Source organism: Macaca thibetana, chromosome 1 (assembly GCF_024542745.1).
Source record: "Macaca thibetana thibetana isolate TM-01 chromosome 1, ASM2454274v1, whole genome shotgun sequence".
NCBI classification, from domain to species: domain Eukaryota; kingdom Metazoa; phylum Chordata; class Mammalia; order Primates; family Cercopithecidae; genus Macaca; species Macaca thibetana.
The window spans coordinates 185,715,562-185,739,697 of NC_065578.1; the positions used below are offsets into that span (position 1 = coordinate 185,715,562).

General features: G+C 39.1%; 1 long non-coding RNA gene across 1 annotated transcript in view; it reads left to right on the forward strand.

Moving 5' to 3' along the window:
- Positions 1-24,136, forward strand: part of LOC126940767 (uncharacterized) — a 199,380-nt gene that overhangs the window by 22,716 nt on the left and 152,528 nt on the right. Inside the window, exons 2-4 of the long non-coding RNA XR_007720901.1 lie at positions 1,327-1,568; positions 3,794-3,850; positions 18,392-18,462. This is a non-coding gene — a long non-coding RNA (uncharacterized LOC126940767). The remainder of the gene's footprint in view (positions 1-1,326; positions 1,569-3,793; positions 3,851-18,391; positions 18,463-24,136) is intronic.

Consider the following 24,136-nt stretch of genomic DNA (forward strand, 5'->3'; position numbering starts at 1 on the left):
AACTCTCTGGAGAGCATTGGCAATATGTCTTGCATTTTTAAAGTACTTACAGTAGATTGCATTAACAACTCTAGCTCTTAACCCCTTCCTACATCCATGTCCTTTACCATAGAATATTTCAGTTTCATTCACTGCAGATTCCCCAGTGACTTATTTAGGCCAGTGGAATGCTAGCGTGCATGATGTGAGCAAGGGACTGAGAAGCTCTTGAGTGACTGAATTTGCTCTCTTGTACTTTTTCATTTATCAAGGGACAAAGATGTCTTGGCTAGCCTACTGATTCCAGAAGGAGGATGAGCAACATGTGGACTAGAGCTGATTTGCCCCATTGAGTCCTATCTAGATCAGTTGATCCCATTATGACCATCAGACGTATGAATGAATCCAGCTGAGATCATGTGAGCTGCCCACCAAATCGAGTCAAGCTCAGCCTGGATCAACCCAACCCACAGATCAGTAAATATAGGCTATTGTCTTACCTGCAGAGTTTTGAAGGTGATTTGTTATGCAGCCATACTTTTTTTAGCAATAGCTAACTGACACAGCATGTTGCAAAGCACTTCCATGAACATTGCATCCTGTGAACCTCATAGTAATTTTATGAGATAGAAGTTTTTACTCTCTTTATACTTCTAAGGGAAACTGAGGCTCAGAGATTTCTCCTGAATTGCCTTAAGGCATGTATTTAGTACACGGGAGATCAAGAATGCAAGCAAAAATTAGCTTCTAAGTCATCTCTCACCCTCTTGGACCAACCACTTTGGTTTCTTCTCTGCCAATCAAAGAACTTGAAGCCAGATACCTAGGAAGAGTTTGCTTTCATGAGATCCTGAAAGCAGCAGTTTCCTTGTCAATCTAGAGCTCCTGATTTACATAACGAATTGTTGATGTATTTTTATTGGCTGTTAGTAAATACACACAAGCACATGTATACATACTCACTTGATCTAAATCCTGCTTTTCTCTTGCAGCTTGGGTGAATCTGTTCAGGGTAATAACAGGGTTTAGGAGGCATTTTGACTCTAACCTTAAGGAGGAACCACCCAATGCTTGAAAGTCTGTGATTGAAAACTTTCTCTCAGCTTCCCATAGCCTTTTCTTCTACCCATCCCACATACTTTGTATCAAAGTCCAAAGACATTTCTGTTTCCCAGAGCAGCTCTCTTAAGAGCATGCTGAATTTCAAGAAGAAACTTAAGTGAAAGGGGTGTGTCCACTTTATGATCCACTGCCTCTGAGAATTAAAGCCATATTTGAATTTCCTGCCAAGGAAGAAGTGGCTAAATTGTTGCCTAAGGCAGCCTTTATTTTTATTGGTGTTCACAGGATGTTCCAAATCATAATACAATCCATCCATGACTTCAGACAGATGAAAACAGTTCCTTCTAAAAACAGAGGCTGATGTTTTTAAAAGACAATAAGAGAAGAATGTGAGTTCCCCATGGCTGCAGTAGAAGGTGCTAGATGAGAGGAGCATCTCCAGAGCACGGAAGACAAAGCAGCCTTATCCTCACCTTTTCCACCTCAATTTCCATTTTCCTTCAAGGCAAAACTCCCACTTCTGGCAGGTGAGTCTCCTAGCTGCACCTTCTCCATCACAGCTGGTGTTGTCTTACTTTTGTGGTTTTGTTTATACCATTCTCCTGCCCCAGTGTCATTTCCCAGCCACCCCAATTAATGAGAACCTACTGTGTGCCAGCTGCTGTTCTAGGTGCTGTGCAAAAATAAAATAAAGGGACAAGAATCCCTCCTTGTATGCAGCTTATGTTAACTGAAAAAAGAATGACTATAAACAAGTAACATGTCTTTGGCATCAGTTGGTGTTAAGAGTTATAGAGAAAGATGACACAGAGAGGATATTAGAGAATTTTGGTTGGGGGAGGTGGATTTGCAATATTAAATAGAGTGATCAGAGCCTCAACTGAGAGGATGCCCTTTGAATAAGTACCTTAAGGGGGTGAGGGTGAGCAATGCAGATATCTCAGGGTACTCCAAGAGTGTGCGTGGTATGTTTGGAGGCTATTAAGAGGCACATGAGATTGAAACAGAGTGGATAGTGGTTAGAGGGAAGTAGTAGTAGATCAGGTAAGAGAATTAATGGAGGGCCAGGTCATCTGAGCCTTGTAGAGTACTGTATGGAATAAAATGAGAAGCCAGAGGAGTAGAATGACTTAAGTTGTAATTGGACCATCCTAACTATTGGGGCAAGCTCAAAAGCCGAGAGACTAATTAAGAGAATTACAATTATCCAGGTGGGAGATGATGGAGACTTGGACAAGGATGGTCATAATGGAGGTAGGGAGAAATAACAGATTCCGTGTATATTTTGAAGGTAGAGTCCATAGAATTTTGATGAAGTATGAAAGAATAAAGAGTTAGGAATGAAGGGTTTATAGACCCACAATGTGACATCTGTCCACCTTTATGGATCAGCTTTGGCACCTCCTGTTCTGCAAAGACTTTCCTGAGCACTCCAGGAATCTCTCTGTCTCTCTTCTAGGCAAATATCACTTATGGGCCACTTAGCAAATACTTCCCTGAACCGCGTTTTCTTTTTTAATACTTCTGTGTCTAGCCTTCCCAAGAAGTCTGAAAATGGTTAATGAGCCAAAACTGTGTCCAGTACTTCTCAGTATCTCCCAAAGTTCAAGAAACTGTGTGTAGCACAATAATTATACTTATAATTTATAATTAGAATATAAATTATATTCTAATTATTAGTTGTGATAGGGTTGCGTGGGCTAGTATTATTACCCAGGAGGCTTGTCATTGTCATAGGGTTGATAGTGTGCATGTGTGAAGAATCCTGAATCTGGGTACAAAGGTAGTGGACCTAGGGTCGTGGAAGTACAGCGGCCAGACCAGTCTCTCAGGTGAGAGTCACAGAAAGCCTAGGCTACGTCCTACCAGAATGCACTCTGGTGTGTTTGTATAGTGTATTTAAAAAAGAAAACCACTATTCAAGACAATTTGGAGGCAAATGTAAGATTTAATTTAGAGGGAGGCGCTTCATTGCTGTAGCCTTTGTGTCCCTAGTGTGCCAAGCACAGAGTCCTGAGGGTCCTAGGAGGTAGCCAGGCTCCATGGGCCATACTCACCCATGAATCTGTTAAAGGGAATGACTGTTGTCTAACTTATACTTTTAGAAAATACACACAAATGTGCCAGCACATATACACATCCTCACCTGGAACATATTTCTTTCCCCCACCACACCATTCCTCCTAGAGACATCCCTAAGTCCCAGTAGGTTTTCAGAACTTGGCGTTTGTCCAGGAATAAAATTCAAGAAAGGAGAACTGTCACTTTCTTGCCTGAAGCTGCCTACAAGCCTGCATTAAAAAGTTCTTCTCCTCCTTCCTCACTACCATATACTACCTACTGTGTGCTGGAGCCATGCATGAGCCTTTATTAAGCATGTGCTTTTAAGCAAGGAGCATTTGACTTCCCCTTAATTGAGGCATAATAATTAGAGCATTAGCACATTAGGAGGGTGAGACAGCATGTTTAGCTTTTGTGATTAATTATCTGAGAATTGTAATAAGTTGTTAAGACATTAATTACGCTAACATGTTTACTGCTGTAGGTTGCACAGGCAATGCTTTGCCACGTCAAGTTGTGGCATGTCTAAAGACACAGCTGTGATGGGAGGCACAGGTGAGTCGGGTGCCATAGGTGTTCCTGTGGAGCACCATAGCCCCATCCAAGAGAGCCTGAGTCAAGAGCTGTCTCTTTTCTTCCTGGACATCTGTGGACTCAGGATGTAGAATAATTATTTTTTCTTTTATTGTAGATTAAATGAAATGAAGACACTGAGCTCTGCAAGTACACTGCTTTTTGAATCCCAGAGGTCAGTAAAAATGTAAAACATGACAGGTCTTGGGCAAATACAGGCTTTGGGATCTTCTGTGCAGGCTACCTGATATGGTTTGGATCTGTATCCCCACCCAAATCTCATGTTGAATTATAATCCCCAGTGTTGGAGGTGGGGCCTGTTGAGAGGTTATTGAAGTATGGGGGTGGTTTCTCATGGTTTAACACCATCTGCCTTGCTGTTGTCACAGTAAGTGTGAGTTATCATGAGATCTGGTTGTTTAAAAGTGTAGCACTCCCCCCTACCTCCTCCTGCTCTGGCCATGTAAGATGTGCCCGCTTCCCTTTCACCTTCAGCCATGTTTGTGAATTTCCTGAGGCTTCCTCAGAAGCTAAGCAGATGTCAGTATCATGCTTCCTGTACAACCTGTAGAATTGTTAGCCAATTAAACTTCTTTTCTTTGTAAATTACCCAGTCTGAGATACTTGTTTAGCAGTGCTAGAATGGACTAATACGCTACCCTACAAGCGTGAGTCTTTCTGTTGTGTGGGGAGCAGACCTGCATGAAGGAAGAGGAGAGAACAGCTGGCAGGGCCTGGGCACATGAACTGGGTAGGAGCAAGGACGGAGGGTGAAGGCTCTGGACAGAAGCCTAAGGGAGTCGGCACTTCCACACTGTTTCCCATGTTGTGGGTTGTGGCCAACCATGATGAAAAGGCATAAACTGAGACTATGTGTGCAGAAAATAATGGCAGCAAACAACTGACTATAATTTAAAAAGATACATATAATTTAAAAAGATAAATAATAAAACCCAGAATAATGATGCTGTTGTTACTTGTTGTAATTAAGTGAGAAAGCAGCTTAGGGAATCTAACTGAAGGGACCATTTATTAATAATTGTTTTAGGCACTTTGTATAGACTTCCTTGGCAAGCAGTTACCTGTTCCTGCAGAGAGAGGAGGTCGCTGTGAGAAGCCCAAGAAGTGCATGGAATATGCATTTTGCCCTCATGCTGAATAGTCATGTGTTAAAAAAAAAAATATTTGGCTTAAGCCAGATATTACCATTAGAGAATAAACTTCTGGGTTACAAGAATAAAAAACAGATTTTATTATAAAAATTTAGTTATTCAAAAAATTTTATTGGTAAAAATTTTAGGAGTCAAATTTTTAAAAAGTTTGACGTTATGGTACGGAAGCAACAAACTCTCTACACTGCTACCCACTGGCTAGGCTGTGAGATGATTGTGTTCTACAACTACCATCCTAAAGCCATCCTCATACTCTGCTGAGTTGGGTGGCAGAGTAGGAATCAGGACCTAAAAGAAAGTAACTAAACACCAATACATTTATTCAAGATTATTTTGTTTGATGTTATAAATGCCAGATTTCCAAAAAAAATTAGCAAAGATTAGAAATACAATTTTATCCAGTCTCTGTTACTTTGCTTGAATTGTTATTTGCATTGTAATAAACATTTGTGGTTGCAGAAAGGATACAATGCCCTTCCTAAAGTTGTCTAGGTAACACACTCCTATCAACTCCCCATTAATTTTCTTATATTTTGCAATTTTAAAGTTCTAAATAAATGGTTTTGTTAATAAATTTAACAACTTTCACAATCACTATTAATTTGAGTAGCATTTTACTCTTGTGATAATAAATGTATATTTTAAATGTAACTGACATAAAGCACATAAGATTTCACTCCAAGGTCCATGTGGAATACCTTTCTATATTTGAAGGTAAATAATCAGATGTTAACAGTAAATTCAAAGGACATGGCTTGTTTATATTGCTGATAGGGTTACCCTGACTAGAAAAGCTAATGGCCTAGATGATTGCACAAGTACTGATCACACCTACATCCAGGGGGCCCAGAAATTATGTTTACATGGACCTTCAGGTTTTTTTAGCCTTGCAGTGGCTACAGTTCAAACAGAATAGCAGATTTTGGCCAAGCACCAAGGTTGAAGGCTGACTTTGGTACTTCGTAATCCTGTTTATAAAAATTCAACACAGCTTCTGCATAGGGTAAGTTACCATCATCAAGAGTCAAGAGTTCAGGGCTGGTGTCCTCTGGGCAGGGTTGAGAAAGTATTGTTTAAACAAAGAGAATTCATATCCGAAACCACGCAGAGCGTTAGGTAGAACCTGGACCCAAGCTTCTCACTCTGATCATCTTGTCATATTGATAAAAGGAAAGCTTCTCCCCTCATCCTATTCTGGCTTGATGAAGGGAGCAGAGGAAGGGGATCTGTCAGCCTAACCTGGAGCTGGTGGAAGTCACGAACCTTCAGAGCCCCAAGACAGCCTATAGCTGGAGACATGTGGAGGAGTGAGGCAGAGTCTTCTTTCCTTTCATTCCCTACCTCCTCGCTCCAGAAATTTTCTTCCCTAGCTCCTTGAAAATGTTCAATTCCAGATACAGAGTGGTTCTTTCTGAGCCTGTTTACCTCGTGAGTGGTTAGGGTCTGCATTTCCAGGCTGGCTCCAGGTGAGGTTTTCTAGACTGCAGAGCACCCTGCTGACCTCCAGGCGAAGACCGAATGGGCTTCAGATCCTCTGGAGCATACATTCCTTCTCAGCTCAGAGCTTTCCCCCTCGCTTTCCTATTCTTTCTGGCTGCCTTACTCTGCTCAGAGCATTAAATGTGGTAGATTTGGTTAAATCCCACTAGACCATCACTAGAGCTCGGAAGGTGGAAGTTGTTATTAAATACATTTCGAGGCTTCTACACATATTTGAGTATAGTAAACATTAAAAATTAATGCCTCTAATAATAAAACCCAGAATAATGATGCTGTTGTTACTAATTGTAATTTATTGCAAACTAGTGGCATGTTAAGTGCTCTGAAGAACATAAAGGTATAAAGCAGCCTCCTTTGAATAGGTGAGTGGGATGAATAATTTCCCTACTCCTGATATTACCTGCATATTGATACTTACAGAGCTATCAGCAGGACCACCTTCTTACTGATTGTAGGCCAAGTCTGCCCCTTTGACAGTGACGGAGGAAGAAGAGAGTCTTTGAACCATTTAAAGGAATGATGATAATCATTCCCTTTTGTGATCTATGAGATTATGATTCACATGGCTGGTATCAAATGGCGTTAGATATTATTAGTTATCTTTTCATGTATCCATCAGTCTCTCTACTGAGTAATATGCCCCTTGAGATTTAAACAATTTTATGTCTCCTAGTGACTTAATCTCTAGTGTCTTAATTTGCTTTATTGTAAGAGTTCTTAAAATGGAGTGTGTGTGTGTGTGTGTGTGTGTGTGTGTCTGTCTGTCTGTCTGTCTGTCTGTCTTTTGGTCCCTACTAAACTGTGCATTCTTTGAGGTTCAAGTCAATGTCTTATTTATCTTTATATCCACTTTTCTTAGCAGTGTCCTATCCTCCCTACCTACAAATATTACTTAATGGACTAAATATTAGGCTATGTTAACTTTTCTCACAGTTCAGATATCCTTACACATTAATTTGGTGTGTGATTCTCCATTTAATCATTTATTCAATCACCCATTCATTTATGAAATACTGGTTTCTTTCTTTATGTTAAACACTGTGATAAATGCCAAGGATACAGGCAAACCAGACAGACAAGTCTGTGACCTCTTCAAATTTATTTTCTAGTTAGACAGGCAACAATCAAGTAGGCATATGAACAGGCAGGCTAACTTCAGACCACTGTTAAGTGTGGGTAAGTAAATTCAGACTAAAGGGTGAGTTAGGGGAAGAAGGCCACTTCAAAGAGCATACTAAGAGAAAATCTCTGATAGGGAGATGGCCTGGGCATTCCCTGTAGATGTTCTCAGAGTATGCTAGGAGGAGGCCAAAATCATTTAGCCTGCTAAATTTGCTCTAATTTATTCATCCATTTCCTAATTCATTTGCCATTTGTTGAGTTCATGAGTGTGGGGCTCTGAATTTGGATCCAAGGATCCAGAGGTGAATATGACATAATACTTGCCTTTGAGGAATTTACAATCTGGTGATGGAGAGTGACATAAAGACATATACAGTAGATTCCAGTGAGCACCAGAGTGAAGGGAGCAGGATTATTACACACTTTATATTTGTTCAGCTCCTGACCCAGGGCCCTCAGTGACCATTTGTGGAACCACATTGAATGGAATGGGTGGACTAGAAGCTGCAGATAAGAAAGAGAATGCAGGCTGGGAGGTAGAGAGGTAGAAGTCACTGCAAACTCGGGCAGCTTAATGCTTCAAATAGGGCTCCGGTCGGGAGCTGTACAGCAGTCTCGTTCTTCATGTGAATTTACTCCCTGCAAAATTAATTGCTGAAGTCCTTCAGAAAGCAGCAGGGAAGTAGTACTTTCCCAGAAGACGTTGGGATTTAGTGAGGTTTGTGGTGCTACATGTTTCTCAGAGGAGAAACGAGATTTTTACATCCTTCATATTTCTCACGGAGCAAATTAGAGTGCTTAAGTCATATACATACATTATATGTGTATGTGTATATGTGTGTGTCTATGTGTGTATATGTATGTATATGCGTGTATATATGTGTATATATATGTGTGTGTGTGTATATATATGAATACATGTATTTGGTTGTTTGATTGACTCGAGGTCTAGAACCAACAAAGGAAATAGATTTTGGGTTTCTAAAAGGCTCTATTCTTTGTCCCTAAAGGTGTGCCACAAGAATGTCAAAGGACAGTTTAAAAGGAGAAATGCAGGATTCTGTGTTCCTCCTGGTTATTGCATATACATCATTTCCTTGCTTGAAAGATCATGTTCCGTGGGGACCAGCAAGTAACTGTCTTAATATTGTTGGTCCCTGTGCCATAGAGTGAATTGAGTTCTTCCCCATAGTAGTGGGGGGATTGTGTCTAGAATGCCAAGCACAGGAGGTGGGCATTAATTAGGGCTAACGGCCTGTAATTGGAGCTGCCTTTATTTCTCCTTCCATTCTCCAAGCTTGAGACTGTCAGAAGGCTCGTTTTCACTGGAGCATCATAATTAACGCTGAATCTAATGTGAAAGGCAGATGAGGTTGAAGCCCAAAATAGCTCAGAGCTACTCAAGGGGGTGTGTGTGTGTGTGTGTGCAGAGCTGTGGGGAGCAGGAGTGGGGAAAGAGGAGGCTGGCATTTAAGTTGACCTCCAAATGTTTTCCTTTTGGAGAGGGAGTTTGGGGATCAACACTGCTGTTGCCCCTTCAGGTTCCTGGAATGAGTACTCTAAAATACTGAAATATACACTGAGTGACTGGTATTTCAGAATCCTGGGCCCTGGAAGCCACAGGAACCATGCATGACAAGTCTCAGAAGCTCTGCTTTCGTTTTTTCTCGTATATAAGGGCAGATTTCCTCCCTCATGAAGCTGACATCTTTTTTGGACGGAAGCACAGAGACCAGGGAGGGCTGGTAAATGTAATAATGTCTGCAAAGCCCTTGGAGTGCCTTGGAAGAAAATTCAAGGTATTTCTCTTATTACTGCTGGTCTTCCAATTCCCCTGAACTCTGAGAACCCATTTAAGTGATTACTTCATGAGGAGGCTAGTAGAAAAGCAAGACTAATATATTTCTTCACTTAGCGGCTCCCACACAGCAAAGGACCCTAGGTGCACTTACAATCACTATCATATTCTCATTCTTTCCCCCTCGGTTCTGCTTAGAACATAATGAACTAAATACCTGCAATTTATCTTTTAGGAAGACCGAATTTTGTAAACCTTCCTACAGGTGACTTGCAGCACCCCTTGTACATATGCATAAATATTTACTGAATTGTGTGACATTGGAGAACTGAGAGAAAGGTAAGATAGGGGGAGTGTGTTTGCCACATCCTGACCCCAGGCCCCCACCTAAGAGAAAGGGACCGCAGGAAAAGAGAAAACTGACTGTCGAATGTCTAGGTTCTGTAAGTCAGACTTCCTTGAGGATGCTTATTTGGAGTATTAAGACATGAAGTCTTTGGCTTAATTTCCATCCTGAGCCATTTATTGAGAGGGAATCCCTAAATGTATGCAATTTTTCTCTTCCCATCAAAGAGATATGTCACATAATGCTAGATGTAAAAAGAAAAAAGATAATGATTACTAACTTACTTAGGGATGATCGACATGTTGGAGATGTTGTCTTATTAAATTTGCTGCTACAGGGTGCTCCCTTGACTTGGAAACCTTAAACCATGCAGCCTCCTCTGGTGAAGATGGGAAATGGCTCCCAGGGTATTCACAGCCGACTGCAGATTCACAAATGCTGGAGGCACCCACATGCAGAAAACAGCTGCTTTGTTTCTGTAGAGTGTTTTTATGCTCTAGTGGGTTTTCTTTTTTCTTGATCCTCTTTCATTTGAGCAGTAACCTATGGTGTTATTAAGTTGCTTCAGCATAGATTTCTCTGGATATTTTGGATTTTTATTCTGATGCTTGACCATGTTGGCAATCAAGTCCTATTAAAATGGGCCTGAATTATTATAGAGCCATTGTTTTCCAGTTTTCACACTCCCATTGAAATTTAGTAATTTACCTGGCTGAAATACTTGAAAGTGCAAGTAGCATGGACCAAAGCCAGTCAACATAAACATGTTAGAGGTACTCGAGGGAGAGTCACTGGGTAGCTGTGAACATGACCATGGGCACCTTTGGGGCTCTGGGGCTATATGCAGCCAGGGTTGGTTGAAGAATGGTGCTCAGCTGATACACACTGGCTAGTGTGGCTCCACTGAACCTGTTTTGATGGATGTGGACCTGATGTGGTTTCATTGCTTGAGTATCACATCTGCATGCAGCTGGTGTTTTGGTTTTGGTGGTGGCAGCAAGATGTTTTTAAGGAAAGATGGTATTACTCTCCATATACCATATACTGAATCCTAAAAGATTGGAGATAAGGTACCAGATCTCTGTACTTTCTTCATAATAAATATTTAGTGAGATCATCCTCTTTACTATTATTTTGCCAGATTTTCTTAAAACATTAGAAGCTGGAGAAATATGAGAAAATGGACTGTTTTCAGGAAACCTTAAGTCTTATATATAGAGAACAGGACAGACCTGTGGGAAGAGATTAGCAGACTGGGCTGTAAACAGGCCAGTTGTGAAGGGCTTTGAACACCATGTTGAAGTTGAATGGGAAGGAACACCAAGGTCTTAGGTTAAAGTCTCAGCGCCATTGTTTAACCACCTATGAGGCTCTGGAAAAGAACATCAGCTCTCTATTTTCAGTTTGTTTATCTGTCAGATGGGGAAACATATCACTAAAAAGACACAGATACTTTCCATATTTTTGCTCTGCTAGCCTCAGACTGTCAGGTTAGATCCTTTCATGGTTGCAGGAAGGCTGTTGGAGCCTCTTGCATTACATGATTACACGTTATGCAGGGCTGTGTTGGTCTGAAGGCCACCACAGGACTACTGTATTTCACAGAGTCTAAGATGTCATTGACTATAAAATGCACCATTGTTTTGTATACCACTGTGAAAGAAATAGCACAACCAATTAGATTATGACACACTATTGGTTGTAAAATGCATTCTTAGTTACCTGATTAGTAAAATACAATATGCAATATATTTCACTAGTGTTTTTAAGAATGTCTCTGTAAGCTTTTACCATACCATTCCCCCTCGGCCAGCAGACTTCCCACATGACGGCACTTAAGCCAATCTCTGGAATTACCACTGTATCTGCCCTATCTTGTGAATGTCCTCTATTCTCTTGTCTCCTGTGCCTTTGGATGTTTGCTCCATTGCAGTTGCTGCTGGAGCTGCAGCAACCTGGGCCAGTTCTGTGCAAGCGAACACCATTTTGCTAAGTCTTTGGCTATTCCCATCACTTCTGCACTTAGAAGAGGCACCATATTAGCAGTAACTTTTTAATGGGGCAAACATTTACCAGTGGGAGACAGAGAGTGGGAAGAAACTTGTGGAAAAATTCCTTTTCTCTTTCCCCTGTGATAGCCTGTTCTGAAGCATGGATTTTTGAATGTAGCTTGTCTAGAGACATCTCAAGTAGCTGAGTGAATTTGTTTCACTTTGTGAAATGGTGGCCAACATGAAAAAGCATCAATTTTTATTTAGTTCTCATTATTACCTGTCTCACTGCCTTCTTCCTTCAGTCCCTAGGCCTGGCAATGCACCTCCCAATAATAGCACTTAACCCTTGCCTCAGACTCTCTTCTGTGGAAACAGGCTGTCACAGCCACCACATTACCTCAAGCCAATCAGTATTAATTCTGGTTACTTGGAGGAAAGTGAGCTCCAGAAGAAAACCAGGGCTCCTGTCAATATGGCAGAGAAATGGTGTGGCTATTGAGTGGACAATCGACAGTGTTTGATTAGTACCTGTCCTGCTACACTGGGTTGTTTTAAGAGTTAAAAGAGATAATGAGATGTGAATGTGCTCATTTAAATATTAAATAACACAAACATGTAGAGTTGTCATTAGACTTGGATCTATTTACAAGTTCTAGAACCTTATCAGTTCACTCATTCAGCAAAAATTATTTAGTGAGCACCTACTGCATGCCAGTCATGGTGCATACATGACTACATGAGTACAATAGTTCTCCCCATATAGTAGCTTCTTGTCTGTAGGGCATATGAACAAAGAAATTACATGTCCTACAATTTTCTAAAGGGAAATAGTGTGTTGTGAGAATGAGGGAGGCAAATCTAACCCATATTTGGGAAGTCAGACAAAACTTCCTAAAGTGATATATATGCTAAAACCTGGAGGATGACTAGGGATAGGTGATGGGTGGAGTGGTGTGCTAGGTAGGAAGAAAAGCATATACAGAGGTGAAGGGGTGAGTGAAGGCATGGCATTATTTACCATGGCTGGGATAGTAGAGGCCAATTTATAAAGTGTGAGTTGTAGGAAATTTGGATTTAATCATGAGGATGATGAAGAGCCATTGAAATGTTTAAGAAGGCTTGTTTCAATAATGATAGAATGAATGGACTCTTTTGGGCAGGGAAGACAGAATGGGAAGCAAATAAGGAAATTGAGATGCCACTATGTAATGTGGCATTTCTTTTTGTTTCATTTAATTTTCAATTTTTATTAGTATAAATTTTCTTCATAATTTAGGGTTTCATGAATATTACAGACCCCACACATTTCCCTAATGGTAGAATTTGAAAGTCAAGGTTGACGCTTTCAGGTAAAGGATGGAAGGAATCTTTGTGGTCTTTACCCAACACAATCACCAGCTTAATGGCTCTCACTTTCCTTTTTATCTGTGCTGTTAGTTCTGATTAGATCAAGGGACACCAATAATGCAAGGTCAATAATGTGACTCTCCAGGGGAGCCAATTACCCATGCAGAGAAAACCACAGGCTTAATCTCAATACATGGCTGATCATCTGCAGCCACGAGCCATTGGACATGGGAGTATCCACTGGTTGGTTCATTCCCTCCCTGCCTCCCTCCCTCCCTCCCTCCCTTCCTTCCTTCCTTCCTCCCTCCCTTCCTTCCTTCCTTGTTGTCTTAGCAAAGGCTGACAAAATGAAATACCACAAGCTTTCTTCAAGGATGGCCCCAACCCCTGAAACACTGGGTAGGATCATCCTAGCCTGGTAAAACGAAAGAGGTGGCCCCACCCTTTGAAACCAAGGAGGAAAGTCTTGCTCCTGGGCCTGTGGTGAGAGTGGCAGCCCTTATGATCTCTGAATCTTTGGGATCCATTTTTCCTTTTCCTTGAAGAATAGTGTGTGTTTGCAGCCAAATATCTCTGTGGTCTGGTCTTGTAGAATCTAGGAAATCTGACAGAATTCCTTCATTGCATTCTGCTTTCTCTATCTCCTTTGGATTAAACTAGCCATGTCTTTGCTGGTATAATCCCTTCTCTCTTCCTGGCTTCTGTTAAAATGGCCAGTGAAGTTCATGAGTCATACTCATGATCTCTTTATCAAATGGCTGTTCATTTATAACCTTTGTGTCCTCTTCAGAACAAGATTTCTAATTTTTTTGAATATGGATAGGCATAGAATTTTTTAAATCTTCAATCTCTGGTTCATTTTCCATAACAATTTTTTTTCCAATTAATCTCTCTCCTATCACATTTTACTATTAGTAGCCAGAAGGAACCAAGCTACTCCAACACTTTGCTTAGAAATCTCCTCAGCTTAATATCCAATTTTATCACTCATGAGTTCTACTTTCCACAAAACACTAGAACACAGTTCAGCCGAGTTCTTTGCCACCTCATAACAAGGATCACCTTTCCTCCATTTTCCAATAAAATAGTCTTAATTTTTTTTTTCTGAGACTACACCAGAATAGACTTCAATGCCTGTATTTCTGGCATACTCCTAAAAATTCTTCCAATCTCTATCCATTACCCAGTTTCAAAGCTACCTTCACATTTTTAGGTATTTATTACAGTAGTACCCTACTTCTTGGTACCCAAATCTGTCTTAGTCAGCTTGGGTTGCTGTAACAAAATACCACAGAGTGGGAGGTTAAATAACAGATGTTTATTTTCTCACACTGTTCAGAAAGCTGGACTAATAATATCAAGGTGCCAGCTGACTTGGTGAGGGCTCTCTTCCTGGTTTGCAGAGAGTTGCCTTCTTGCTGTGAAGAAAGGCTCACTGGCCTTTCTTGAATGTGTGAGGAGAAAGGATGTGAGCAAGCTCTCTGGTGGCTCTTTTTATAAGAATACTAATTCCATCATGAAGGCCTCAATCTAATGACCTTATCTAACCCTAACTACCTTCCAAAGGTTCTATCTCCAAATACCATCATATTGTGGGTTAGGGTTTCAGCATTCAATTTTGGGAGGCAGACAAGCATTCAGTTTATAACCCACCCTTTCTCCCCTTTTTCCTTCCTTCATTCCATCCATCATCCATCCATCCATCCATCCATCCATCTTTTTAAAAAAAATTTAACCTGCATTTATTGAACACCTGTGGATGAGATAAACTGTTAGGTGCTATTGGCATGAAGATTAACTAATATGGGCCTTGCTTAAAGGAGGTCTAGTAAGGAAAGAGAGATTAAAAAAATAAAAAATGCCAGCCTATTATCAGTGCTATAAGAGAGTTGTGTATGAAGTGCTATGAAAGTACAGAGAAGAAATATATAGCTTCATAAATATAAACTCTTGACTCAGGTGTTGGAGGTAGGATTAGGCTTGGTACTACAGATAGAGGGAATCACACAAGAATACTAAAAGGGTGTGTGGCATCATGGTGTGTGCAGGCAACAGAAAACTTTCAATAAATGAATAGACATGAGTGACTTTGGGGAGAGTCAGCAAATGAGGCTGGAAAGGTGTGGATCATGAATGCTCTTCTGTGTCATGGTACCAAGTTTGAATTTATCTTGAAAGTATTATGAAGCTCTGAAGGTTTTAAACAGGGGAGTGACATAAAGAGATTTACAGTTTTTGAATGTGGATGAATTCAGGGGTATGTGTAGGGGGTACATAGGCAAGGTTGAAAGCAAGAGACAATTATGATGGAATTTATTTCAAATCTGCTCTCAGTGTTGTTTGTCTCAGTGATGAGGAGTCAGTAGAAGCACTTATTTTTGCCTATACAGGATGTTACGTAGATATGGAGAAGGAAAGCTAAACTATTGAGGTTTGGATAGGGGCATAAATGTAGACAATATTCAAGAGAAGATCCTCACCATATGTGAGAGACAGGTTCTAGAAGACTTGGTTTCTTGGTGACTAAGAAAATTTATAAATTCAATGATGGTAATAAATCTTGCACTTCTTTTAACCACTTATTTATAAAGTACATAATTCTTCCCCCTTTAATTGCCGAGTTCAAGAATATCAACTATTCTAAAATAATGTTGCATATTGATTTTGTGAAAAGGCCTTGTTTCCCTATAACAGAGAGAGTATGACTTGTCACAGTTGATGGTGACAAATATTAAAGGTCATGAACTATGAGCATTTGTGATGGCATATTTTGGCATATTTTTAAAAGTTTTCCTCTGACCTTGAGTTAAAACCAAGGAGTGAATGGAAATGTCATTACACTTTCTAAACTTTCCTGAAGACTTTCCATTTTGAATTCGTAAGATTAACCTTGATATAACTCAAATATTCCTTTTTTCTTCAAATAAACATTTATTCATTTACTATCATATAGATAGGTAAAATTCTAATGGATGATTTTCCTCTCATCTTGTTCAGGAAAAAAAAACAAAAAAACAAAAAAACAAACAAACAAAAAAAACCATACTGTTCATTCATTGTCCCTCCCTGAATGGAGGAAGGACATTTAATTTGCATGCCACTTTCATTTGCCAGAAGTCAGTAACCTCCAGTATTTTTAGCTTCTTTTGAAAGTCCATTAGTAATGTTGCTTTTTCTTGAGACCTTTTCTGCTTTATGTACTGACATCAGCATTTTTTTCTGGTTTCTGCTAAGACCTATGAGAGAGTTGCTGGGGTGGCTCCTTTTTCATTCATGTTCCTATTCATAAACTCTTCCTGGATTTTCTTAAGCTCTTCCTATCTTCGACTTTTTATTTAACTCCTGTTCTCATTTTATTCTTTCTTAATATCAGGGTTGCTTCTAGGATATGCGTGTTTCCAAATAGCCACTTATATGCTTCACAAGTTCAAGATCTCACACCTGTATTCTCTTCAGTGATTGTGTGACTACCTCCTAGATGTAGAACATGAGAGCTATCTGGGATTAATGCTGTACTGTGACATACAGAATTTGTAGGCACACAATGATGAATGCTGTATTCAAAAGAGCTATAATTCTAGTTGACAGAGTGTGATTGCCTGATTTTAAATCCAGGCAAATTATAGGGTAAAAACAACTTGTGGTGGAAATGTCTTAGTAGTTTATTTATTAAACACTTAAGGGGAATTTAAAAACTTACTGAATAAAAGAATGGGTGGTGTCAATTCTGTTTGCTTCATCAATTGAAGCTTGAGGCTCACTGTGGTGTGAGGTCAGAGAAAAGAAAGTCTATGCAATAATTTTCATCCATCGAGTTGCTATGCTTTCTCTTTTCTGGCAAGAGAGGTGACAACTGTTAGGCTCAAGTATGACACATGATGCATCAAAGAGTTAAAGAGAAAAGCACTGGTTACATATTGACAAATTGAAATAAGACAAAATTTTGTCCCACATAACAGATTTTTAACTTCAATTTTTTTTTTTTTTTTTTTTTTTTTTTTTTTTTTTTTTTTGAGACGGAGGGAGTCTTGCTCTGTCACCCTGGCTGGAGTGCAGTGGTGCGATCTTGGCTCACTGCATCCTCCACCTCCTGGGTTCACGCCATCCTCCTGCCTTAGCCTCTCGAGTAGCTAGGACTACAGGCACCTGCCACAATGTCTGGCTAATTTTTTGTGTTTTTAGTAGAGGCAGAGTTTCACCGTGTTAGCCAGGATGGTCTCGATCTCCTGACCTCGTGATCCACCCATCTCGCCCTCCCAAAGTGCTGGGATTACAGGTGTGAGCCACCGTGCCCGGCCTAGTTTCAGTTTTTAACTGAGGACATTTACTGTGGGAGGCAAGAATAGTCACAGATGATTAAGCATTCAGGTAATGACAGAAGGTCTTCCAGGAAGTCCAGACAATATTTATTTCTCATCTATAATCAGGAAAGACTTAAAACAAAGTTAAAGAAAACTAAATAAAGTGACTATCTTGTGGAGCAGCAGTAGACATTTGATGAATTATACAGGCAAATCACGTGACCTCCTAGCTTATTTTGTAAATGTTTGTGCAGTAGCAATTAAGAGGTAGAAGTAGAAATGGAAAAGTTGTGGAAATGGATTGCAAACATCTCTTCAACAAACTAATTTCAAATCTTTTAATATTCAGAAGTGGGATTGCTGGATTATATGGTAATTCGATTTTTAGTTTCTTGAGGGAGTTCTATAATGTGTTTCATAATATCTGTACCAATTTACATTCCCACCAATAGTGTACAAGGATTCTGTCTTAGTCTGTTTTCTCTTGCTATAACTTAATATCTGAGACTAGGTAATTTATTTTTAAAAGAGGTTTATTTTGGCTCACAGTTCTGGAGGCTGGGAAGTTCAAAATTGGGCAGCAGCATCAGGTAAGCTTCTAGTGAGGGCTTCATGCTGCATAATAACATGGCAGAAGGCATCACTGGGTGAGGGGGCAAGAATTTGCCACCTCAAGTCTGTCTTCTTCCTATAAAGCCACCAGTCTCACTCCCATGATAACCTATTAACCCATTAACCCATGAATAAATTAATTAATTCATGATGCCTTTGCCCAAATCATCTGTTGAAGACCCCTTCTCTCAATATTGCCACACTGAGAGTTAAGTTTTGGAAATGAGTTTTGGAAAGAAAAAACATTCAAACCATAACAGGTAAACTTTTATCCACATCCTTGCCCCAACACTTATATCTTGTCTTTTTTATAATAGCTGGTATGGTTTGAATGTATCCCCCACAAAGCATGTATTGAAAACTTAATCCCCAATGCCACAGTGTTGAAAGGTAGCTACTAATGGGAGGTGTTTCTGTCATCAAGTCTCTACTCCCCTGAATGGAATGAAGCCAATTATAAAAGGTTTTGAGGCTGCGAGTTTGACGTTTTGCTCCCTTGCTCTTTACCTCTCTTGCCTTGCCAGGGAATGATGTAGCAAGAAGGCCCTCACCAGATGCTGGCATCTTGATGTTGGACTTCCCAGTCTCCACAATGGTGAGAAATAAATTTCTATTGTTCATAAATTACTCAGTCTTTGGTATTCTGTTACAGGAATACAAAACAAATGAAGACAGAAACAGGTACCAGAAGTGGGGTGTTCTTAACCAATTTCTAAAAATGTGGAATGGCTTTGGAACTGAGTAATGGGTAGAGGCTGGAAGAATTTGGAGGAACATGCTAGAAAAAATCTAGATTGTCATGAATGATGTATTATGGCAATTCTGGTAAGATCTCAGAAGAAAAAAGCTGTAGAAAGAGCCTATGTCTTCTGATGGATTATTTAAATGACTGTGATCAGAATGTTGGTAAAAATATGGGCAGTAAAGTCTTTTCTGATGTCTCAGTTGGAAATGAGGAATAAGGTATTCAAAACTTAAATAAAGGATACTCATGTTATGCAGCTGTAAATAACTTGGTGGAATTATGTTCATGCCTTAGAAATTTTATGGAAGGCAGAACTAGGACCTTGAGGGTAAAGTTTTCAGAGAGGTACCTCAAAGACCTCAGTATTTACTGCCCAGAGCTACCTTGGAACTCTGCTCTTTGCATTCCAGTGCAGGACTCCTTGGTTGCCCCAGCTGTGGCTAAAGTAGGCTCAGATGCAGCTTGTGCTGCCACTGGAGAGTGCAAGTGATCATTCTTGGTGGGGTCCACATGGTGCTGACACTGTGATGCAGAGTGTGCGTCCTGTGGGGCCATTGTAGCCTCCACCTATTTCAAAGAGTGTTGCAGACAGGCTGGGAGCCAGTCAGAAACTTGCTGTAGGGTCAGAGGACTTTCGAGAACCCAAACTAAAGCAGTGCTTAGTAAAACTGTGAGAGTGGGGCCACCATAAGGATCCCAGAATTATACAGCTGCCAGAATGGTATACTAGCCTGGTAGAGCTGCAGGTATGAACCTCCAGCCCGTGAGCTGTAGTGTGGGCAGAGTCTAGCAAAACCATAGAGGCAGAGCTGTCCAAGACTTTGGGGGTCCAACTTCTCCCCTCCCCATTGCACCTTTGAGTGCAGTGCTCTTCCTGCCCCATGTGGTATGTTTGGTACCCAGGAAGTGCACTGGGCGGGATTTGGCATTCATCACACTGAAGTTTGAATCCAGGCATTGTGCATTGTCCCTACCTCAAGAAGGTGGAACATGAAGTGAAAGATTATTTTGGATATTTGATGTATAATGTTGATTTTGATTTTCTTGGTGGGTTTTGGTCTTACTTGGGACCAGATAGCCATTTTTTCCTGCCTCTTTTCCCCTTTTGGGTTGGAAATATATATCCTATGTCTGTCGCACCATTGTATTGTGGAAGGAGATAATTATTTTTATTTCACAGGCCCACTTTCTTTCTTACTGAAAGGCTATCACTAACCTCTCCTGTAGTGCAGATCTGCTTGTGATAAATTATTTCAGCTTATTTGTGTCTGAAAAAAAATCTTTGTTTTGCCTTCAGTTTGACAGATACTTTCACTGGGTATAGAATTCTCTCTTGACAGATTTTTCTTTCAGCTTTTAAAAGATATTCTGCTACTATTCTTTTTCATATTGTTTCTAACAAGACATCTGTTGTCAGTCTTTTTTTTTTTTTTTTTTCAGTATAATGTGCCTTGTTGTGGATTTTTGTTTGTTTTTCATGCCTGGGGTTTATTGAGCTTCTTGGATCTGTGGATAGTTTTTATCACATATGGAAAAAACCTGCCCTTATTTCTTCAAATATTTTTATGTAACCTTATTTTACCTTTTTGTTCAAGAGCTTGAATTACATGAAAATCAGATGGCTAAAGGTGCTTGATACTGTTTATTTTTATTATGTTTTCTTTCTCAGTGTTACCTTTAGTTTTATATTGCTATGTTTTTAACTTTTTTTCCTGTGGAATCTAATCTGCTTTTAATCCCATCCAGTGCACTTTTCATCCCACATACTGTAGATTTATCTGTAGAAGTTCAATCTAGATGTTTAAAATGTCCTCCTTTCTACTTGTCATTTGCAATCTTTCCTCTATGTATTTGAACAAGTAGAACATAGTTATAGTAATTGTTTTAATGTCATTGTCTACTAATTGTATCGTTCATGTTATTTATGTATCTGTTTCCACTGATTCATTTTTCTTTTCCTTGTTAGAGGCTTTAATTTTCAGCTTCTTTGTGTGTCTTCTAATTTTTGATTGGATGACAGCCATTTTGCATTTTAATTTGATAGAATGCTGGATTATAAAATACCTAGCATTTATATTTGTAAATATAATCGTATATTTATATTTATAAATATAGTATTTCTCAACTTTATTTAGTTATTTGAAAACCATCTAATCTTTCTGAGGCATCATTTTAAGCTGTTTTAGGTGGCATTAGAGAAGATTTAATCCAGGGATGACTTTCCCCCACTCCTATGGCAATGTCCACACGAATTGTAACACTTCCTTCTCTGGATGATGGGAATATAAACTACGTCTGGCTATATGTAAATTCTTTTTATTTATTTATTTATTTATTTATTTATTTATTTATTTTATTATTATCCTTTAAGTTCTAGGGTACATGTGCATAACGTGCAGGTTTGTTACATATGTATACTTGTGCCATGTTGCTGTGCTGCACCCATCAACTCGTCAGCACCCATCAACTCGTCATTTACATCAGGTATAACTCCCAATGCAATCCCTCCCCCCTCCCCCCTCCCCCCTCCCCATGATAGGCCCCGGTGTGTGATGTTCCCCTTCCTGAGTCCAAGTGATCTCATTGTTCAGTTCCCACCTATGAGTGAGAACATGCGGTGTTTGGTTTTCTGTTCTTGTGATAGTTTGCTGAGAATGATGGTTTCCAGCTGCATCCATGTCCCTACAAAGGACACAAACTCATCCTTTTTTATGGCTGCATAGTATTCCATGGTGTATATGTGCCACATTTTCTTAATCCAGTCTGTCACTGATGGACATTTGGGTTGATTCCAAGTCTTGCTATTGTGAATAGTGCCGCAATAAACATACGAGTGCATGTGTCTTTATAGCAGCATGATTTATAATCCTTTGGGTATATACCCAGTAATGGGATGGCTGGGTCATATGGTACATCTAGTTCTAGATCCTTGAGGAATCGCCATACTGTTTTCCATAATGGTTGAACTAGTTTACAATCCCACCAACAATGTAAAAGTGTTCCTATTTCTCCACGTCCTCACCAGCACCTGTTGTTTCCTGACTTTTTAATGATTGCCATTCTAACTGGTGTGAGATGGTATCTCATTGTGGTTTTGATTTGCATTTCTCTGATGGCCAGTGATGATGAGCATTTTTTCATGTGTCTGTTGGCTGTATGAATGTCTTCTTTTGAGAAATTTCTGTATATGTAAATTCTAAGAATTTTCTCTCTGTTGCTTTTGGGTGCTTCTTTCCCCAGACTTGGGTATTTTCTTTACTGATCCTCTGATCAGTACTCAGCTGAGGACTTGAGATGGAGTCTCTGCAGTTCTCTAGATTTATTTTTTAGTGAATATATCTCCTCTCTAGTACATTGCCATTTGAACTTGGACACTTTGGCTTCCTTAGTCTCATATCTGTATTTCTTTAACCCAAAAAAATTTTTGGGCTCTGTCTGGATTTTCTCTCCCCTCCCCTGCATTCTAAAAACTCTCTCTAAGGTAATTCTCCCCTTGTTTGTTTACCTTTTCTCATAGATTACTGTCTTGTACTGCCTGATACCCTATATTTTGAAAATTGTTGTTTCATATATTTTTTCATTTTTTTGTTTGTTTTGGGTGAAGTTTAAACCTAGTCCCTGTTACTCTGTGTTGGCTCAGGTGAGTGTATGTTTCAGTTGTACAGAAAGGTTTCAAAAATATTTTAAGGTATCTCTCATATACCTTTTACTCATTTTAGCCAATTGTTTATATTTTACCATTTTCCCTGTCTCTGTGTGTGAGTGTGTGTGAGTGTGTGTGTGTGTGTGTGTGTGTGTATTCTTTTCCTGGAAAAAAATTTCTGAGTAAGTTCAAGATATGCTCCTTTATGTCTATGTCAGTGTGTATATACTATGAACAAGGTCATTTTGTTGCATAGCCAGATTAGAGTTATAAAAATCAGGAAATGTGATATTAATATAATACTGTTATCTTATTTTAATCAATTCTTCCAATAAATTCCTATATAACTATTGATTTCTCAAAATCTAGGATTAACTCCAGGATTCTGCATTACATTTAGTTGTTACATCTTTTTAGTGTCTAATTTGGAACAGCTCTTCAGTCTTCATTTGTGCTTCTTGACCTTGATATTTTTGAAGATTTCAAGCCAGTTGCTTTGTAGAATGTTCCTCAATTTGTATTTGTCTGGTGGTTCTTCATGATTAGACCTAATACATATTTTTGGCAAGAATATTATGAAGTGATGATATATTCTTCTCACTGAATTTTATTAGAAGGCATATCATAAGTTTGCTTCCAAATATATATTACCTTTAATATTAGGTTGGTGCAAAAGTAAATTCGGTTTTTCCCATTAAAAGTAATGGCAAAACTGCATTTACTTTTGCACCAACCTAATAACTTGGATAAAATAGTGTTTTTCAGTTTCTCCACTTTAAAATATTTCTCTGTGAGACTATTTAGCCAAGGCAATTCTGAGTAAAAAGAATAAAGTTGGAGGGATCATGCTACCTGGCATCAAAAGATACTACAAAGCCATAGTAACCAAAACAACATGGTATTGATATAAAAATGGGAACACAGACCAATAAGACAGAATCAAAAACCCAGAAATAAATTCACAAGTTTATAGCCAATTTTTTACAAAGGAGCCAAGAACATACATTGGAGAAAGGACACCCTCTTTAATAAATGAGGTGGGGAAAACTGAATATCCATGTGCAGAAGAATCAAACTATACCTCCATCTCTCACCATGTGCAAAAATCTACACAAAATAGATTAAAGAGTTAAATGAAAACCTAAAACTATAAAATTATTAGAGGAAAACAGAGGAAGCACTTCCAGATATTGATCTAGGCAAGTATTTTACTGCTAAGACTTCAAAACACAGGCAACAAGAAAAATAGACAAATGGAACTATAGTAAACTAAAAATCTTCACAGCGAGAAAATAACAAACAGAGTGAAGAGAAAACCTGTAGAATGGGAGAAAATATTTGCCAACTATTCATCTAACAAGGGACTAATATCCATAATATACAAGGTACTCAACTAAACATAAAAAAATTCCATTATAATGTGGGAAAGATTATGAATAGACATTTCTCAAAAGACATATAAATGACCAAGTATATGAAAAAATGCTCACCATCACTAATCATCATGAAAATGTAAATCAAAACCACAATGACATATTATCTCACCAGTTAGAATGGCTATTATCAAAAAGACAAAAAATAACAAATGTTGGTGAGGATGCAAAGCAATGGGAGCACTTACACTGTTAGTGGGAATGTGAGTACAGCCGTTATGAAAAACAGTATGGAGGTTGAAAAACTAAAAATAGAACTGCCATGCAATCCAGTGATCTCACTACTGGGTATTTATGCAAAGGAAAGATAACCAGTATACCAAAAGAATACCTACACACCATGTTTATTGCAGCATTAGTCACAATAGTCAAGATATGGACTCAACTAATGTCCATAAATAGGTAAATGGATAAAGATAATGTATTATATATAAACAATGTAATACTA